This window comes from Carlito syrichta, unplaced genomic scaffold (genome assembly GCF_000164805.1).
Source record: "Carlito syrichta isolate Samal-C Ts95f unplaced genomic scaffold, Tarsius_syrichta-2.0.1 Scaffold315368, whole genome shotgun sequence".
Classification (NCBI taxonomy): Eukaryota; Metazoa; Chordata; class Mammalia; order Primates; family Tarsiidae; genus Carlito; species Carlito syrichta.
This window is the reverse complement of record NW_007259464.1, coordinates 289534-295092: the sequence shown is the minus strand read 5'-3', so window position 1 is coordinate 295092 and position 5559 is coordinate 289534. Positions and strand designations below refer to the sequence as shown.

The window sequence follows — 5559 nt, the reverse complement described above, 5'->3', positions numbered from 1 at the left end:
ACTCGAACTAAAAAAAAAAAAAAAAAATTAAATAACTGGAAATAAACCCACAGAGTTTGCAGTGGTCAAGGAATTCTGGTAAGGACACCGCGGAGACCTCCCTGTGGCGTGGTGTGTCGCCAACAGCCGACCTTTCTGTGAGTTTGAGCTGACATCCTCCTGAGCCATTTGGAGACTCACACTGCCTTAGCCGTGTTGCCCCTTCGTGTGTCCAGGGCAGTGAGGGCTTGCTTTGCCATGGGAAGACAAAAGTAGGAAATGCACCACAAATAGACGATCTCTTCCAAGGGTCTCGGGAAGCCCCCCCTGTGTGCCAGACCTGGCGAAGGTTTTTAAAAGTTTTGAAAGACCAAGAAGGCTCAAGCGCTGGCTTTGATGTGTTCGCGGTCTGGTGAAAGATATAAATACATCAGGTAGGGTGTGCAATGCAATTTGAAAAGCTGGCTTTACGGTGGCTCATGCCTGTAATCCCAGCACCTTGGGAGGCTGAGGGCTGGGAGGATTGCTTGAGCCTAGGAGTTCGAGACCAGCCTGGACACCGCAGCCAAAACCTGCTAAGCATAAAATTAGCTGGGTGTGGTGGGACTCACCTGTGATCCCAGCTACTTGGGAGGCTGAGGCGAAAGGATCCCTTGAGCTCAGGAGTTAGAGGCTGCAGTGAGCTATGCTAGTGCCGAGGCACTCTAGCCTGGGCGACAGAGAGATCTTGTCTCTTAAAATAAAAAAGGGAAGAGAGGAAAAAAAGAAAAGATGACTCTTTATAATAAAAGCCAAGCGTGTATGGGTCAGATGCCCACAGGGAAGGATCTAGACGCCTCCAGAGTAGATTTCACAGAGGAGGTGGTGTTTTGGCTACCAGCTGAAGATAGTGGAAATGTACCAGTCAGAAGCAAGGCTGTTCCAGGTGGAAAGGAATCCTTCCCCCTCCCCTGCCAGCAGGCAGGGAGAGACACATGACTGCATTTCAGAGAGGGCTGCTGAGGCCTGGGAGCTGCAAGCTCATCTAGGGTTTTCTTGGTTTGGGTGACTTTTTTCTAGAGATGGGGTCTTGCTATATTGCCCAGGCTGGTCTCGAACTCCTGGCCTCAAGCGATCCTCCCGCCTCGGCCTCCCCAAATGCTGGGATTACAAGCATGAGTCACCACAACTGACTTGTCCAGGGTTTTGATCCCTCACCTGTCTGTGGTCCCTGCACCAGGGTCGACTCCCCGGGTTGCCAGGGGGGCGCCTTGGAGGCCTCCTGGGCCAGGGGAGCAGGGAACACAGGAGCGGCGGGGAATGCCCCCCACCCCACAGGAAGCTGCCTCTGTCCACTTGCCCACTTCACGTCTGAAGTGACTTCACGGGCGACTTAGGGAAGACACCCCGCCCAGCCAGCTCTCCCCTGACCGGGACCCCAAGGGGCCGTGCCGTTTGGGGCTGGGAGACGTGCCCCCGGGTCCCTTGGGCCGAGACAGACCCCATTTCTGTCCTTCAAAGACGTCAAGGCTCGCTCCGTGGGCTTGGGGGACTCTCGGGGGCCTCACAGAGGACCCCCTGACACCCTGAGAGTCAGCTGGGCCCAGGGCTCCGCGGTGCATCTCCGTCTGGCTTGGCCCAACCCCGTGAATTCTCCCTGTGACTCCCCGACTTCCCAGGCAAAGGCAGCTGGAGTCCGAGTCCTCGTGGTGGGACGCGGGACACCCCCAGGACAGCGGCTTTGGGTGCTGGTCTAGAGAACGAAGATGGGAGCTGAACGCACCCCTGGCCCACGCCGGGAGGACTTGGCTTCTGGGGGCGGGCGCCGGAGCCGCGCGTGCGTGCGGCAGCCTCCAGCCTCTGGGGCTGCATCGTGGAGCCCCTCGCCAGCCTGCCTCCCCGGCGCTGGGCCACCTCGCCGCAGCGAGGTCAGCTCCAGGAGGCCTCCCCTGAGGAGGAGGGCGGCCGTGTCCCCACCCTGCGCCGAAGTGGCTTTTTTTTTTTTTGTCTTTGCTTTCTCATCAGGGCTTTCCGGGGCACTGTGGGATTTGCCTGGTTTAATTTTCTCAACTCCCCGTAAAGATGCATTTGCTCTGCTTCCGGAAAGCCAAATCCATCAGATGGCGCTTTTTGAAAGCCTGTTTCCAAAGACAAAGGGGCAGTGCCCACTCTATTTAAAAGGATTTCCGTAAGCGCAGGCGGTCGGCTGCGGTAAACCAGATCTGACCCTGGGCTCGAGTCCGTCACCTCGGGCGGCCCAGGGGCTTGGTGGGGGTTGGGAACCGCCCCAGGCGCCCCTCCCCACGGTGTCCCTGGGCAGGTCCCTTCAGCCTCCTTCAGGGCACGCGGGAGGAGCCAGAACTCCTTCCTCGCCGGCTGCAGACGGGTGGGAGAAACAGAGACGGCGGCTCGGAAAGCCAAGTCCTGTACTGGGACTCAGGCTCCGTCACCCGCGGCTGCCTGGGCAGTTAGTGGCAGGAGTGGCTGCGGTGACAGGCGTCTGTGGGCGCGCAGGCCCGGCCCCAAGACCCACCGTCCACAGCCAGGCGCCCTGCTGGCCCTGAGGATGCGTCCGGGATGCCGCCCCAGTGGCCTCTGCGTCTCCTCTGAGGCATGGCAGGCCCACTGGGATTCTCAAAGGCTGCGTCTGCCTAAGCGTGAGGACCAGGTGGCCCGGACTCCTCTTCTCTCCTGGCCTGGGGGGATGTGGCTTTTGAGTCACGGGGATGCTTTGGGGTGAACGAAATGGAAGGACGCTCACAGTGTCAGAGCTCACGTCGTAGATGATCGTGTCATAGCGTAGATCAACGTGAATGTTTATCTCCTGAGATGCAAAGTCTGGGGCAGCCCCCGCCACTACCCCAGGGGCTTAATTTAGCAACTCAACAGGGCCCACCTCCCCAACCCTCCCCCTCCCACACGTCATCCTGTGTGTGTCAGCAGTGCCTCTCCTCGTGGTCTCAAGGTGGCTGCTGTTGCTCTAACATCACATCATCACAGAGTGGCATCCAACCTGGGAAGGGTGGGGGAGATGTGCACGGGCCGAGACCCCCCTCCTCGCGTGACCCTGCCTCTGTCTAGGGAGGCGAGCCCTCTCCTTGAAGTCCCCCAGGACTCCCCCTGTGATTCCTCGGCCAGGACTGGTCAAACGTCCACCCCCACTGGCCACGAAGGTTGGGGGTCATGACTTACACCGGTCAGGCCCATCCTTGGGGCCCTGTCGCCGGTTGAGCCCCAGTGCGGCCTGTTCACGGGGAAGATGTTCGTGCCACAGCCTGCTTCTGACTCGAGAGGCCCAACTGGGCTGGGCTCCCATCACCCAGGCACTTGTTTGATGTGCCTCAGTTTACCTGGGAAAATCCACAAAAGAAGTTGCATAGCTCTCCTCTAGTCTATGGCTGCCCCAGGCTGGGACTTTGGCGCCAGACGGTCCAGGTTCAAATCCCACCTCCGCCTCCCACCGTTCCTGTGGGTTTCAGGCACGTTTCTTAGCCCAGTTTTTCTAAATGTAGATGTCATTCTGCAGCCATTTATTGAGCACCTACTGTGTGCCAGACACTGTCCAGGGTATTTAGAAAACATCCGTGGGCTGGGTGCAGTGGCTCACACCTATAATCCCAGCACTTTGGGAGGCCGAGGTGAGAGGATTGCCTGAGCCCACGGGTTCAAGACCCGCCTGGGCAACTTGGCCAGACCTCATCTCTACAACAATTCAAAAAATTAGCTAGACGTGGTGGCGCGTGCCTGTAATTCCGGCTACTTGGAAGGCTGGAGTGGAAGGATCACCTGAGCCCAGCAGGTCGAGGCTGCGGTGGCCGTGAGTGTGCCACTGCCCTCCATCCTGGGCGACAGAGTGAGACTCCGACTCAAAAAAAAAAGAAAAAGAAAACATCTGTGAGCAAAACAGCCATCTTGTCCCCGTGGAGACCAGCTAGCACTGTGCAGACAGACCACTAGCACTGTGTAGAAGGAAAAGCAGGCGTTATCACACACTAGAAACGGAGCCCGGCTCGGGAAGGGGAGAAGAGGAACAGGAGAAAACCAGCTGGGAGGGCCGGGGGAGGTCAGGGTGGGCTTCGTGGAGGAGGTGGGTGTGGGTGAAACCTGGAAGGCGAGGGAGTTAGTCATGCCCCCGTGCGAGGGAAGAGCGTCCCAGCCAGAGGGAACAGCCAGTGCGGAGACGCTGAGGCAGGGGTTTGGGAATAGCAGGAGGCCGTGTGGCTGGAGCAGAATGGCCCCGGTGGGGAGGGGGTTGGGGCCTGTGCAGCTCTGTCGGGACCTTGGCCTTGACACCCAGCGAGGAAGCTCAGAGGGGGTCCCGCACACTCGGAGTGCTCTGTGGATCTCCAGGCACTCTCTGGGGCATGGAGGCCAGGCAGGGTGGGGAGAAGGGCTGGGGGCTGTTGTGGGAGCCCAGAGTCGATGGCAGCTTGGACGGGCCTGGAGGACGTCGGATTCTGGATCTATGTGGAAATCCGGCCGGCTCCGTCTTCATCCTGCAAAACGGGAACACGTGTCAGAGGTGAGTCCCCTACATACGAACTTTCAAGTTGCGAACTCCCAAAGACGTGAGCGTGTGTTCCATGTCCTCACGTGTCTGGTGTACATTGCTGTGTGTGTGCGTCCTCTACAAGGGGCTGGGCTTTGGTGCGCTTTACTGGATAGGACTGTTTGCTGCAGTCATTTATGTGGAAAGAATTATAAACCTGTCCCGGTGCAGCGCCATAGAGCCGATGGGTGTTGGTTGGGCACCCAGCTGGCTTTGTTGGACTTGCGAACACACTGGACTTAGGAACGCACTCTCGGAACAGAACCCGTCCTATGTCGGGGACTTACTGTGGGTCCTTTGAAAGTGGGGGCGATGGCCTTTATACACACAACTTGCAGTCTGTCTTGAAGGAAACGCATGTGGGTCCCTTGCCCGGGATGGATGGCTGGGCTCTGGGCTTCGGGACGTGTGGTCTGTGACGGTGCTCTGCTGACACCCTTCGGACGAGGCCACCCTGAGCGTGCCCCGGGGAGCCGGTGTTTCCTGGTCCACGACTTTGGCAGGAGCCAGGGGCACGGGCAGGGAGGGACGGGTGCGTGTCCGCCTGTGAGCTGCACGCGTGACCTGGTGGTGGCGGGCGGGGCTGTCATGGAGCACTGTCCGTCTGGGACGATAGAGAGTCGCCCGCCCTGGGCGGTCTGGGGGTGGCGAGGGGGTGAGCAAAAGCCGCATGCACCCGGGTGCGCTGGGGGCGATGAGAGAACGGCCGTGCACCTCTGGCGTGAAGGCATGCTGGGCGGGGCCGGCCGGGCACCCCTGGTTCCTCGCAGCCTGGCCTGCCCGGGGCACCGGGGCTGGCGAGACCACACAGCACAGTGGTGACCATGCTGTCCTGGCAGGAGGACTCGCAGTGACACCCCCCCGCCGTTTCCAGAGACCGGGCAGCCAGGGGCACAGACGGGCAAGCCTCAGGGCCGCAGTGACCTGCACATCCTGGGGCTCCCTGTTTTCCCTGAGTTTTATGCCAGCGGCTGGCTCCTCCTTCCACCCACCAAGGTGGAGAGTCGGGACGCCCCATGGTGGTGACTGCAAGGGTTTGGGTGAGGGTTTGT

The 5559-nt window shown here is 59.8% G+C and overlaps 1 protein-coding gene across 7 annotated transcripts in view; it reads left to right on the top strand.

Annotated features, from left to right (window-relative positions):
• The window catches only part of ABLIM2 (actin binding LIM protein family member 2), a 135589-nt gene that overhangs the window by 1055 nt on the left and 128975 nt on the right, over window positions 1-5559 (top strand). The window lies entirely within an intron of this gene.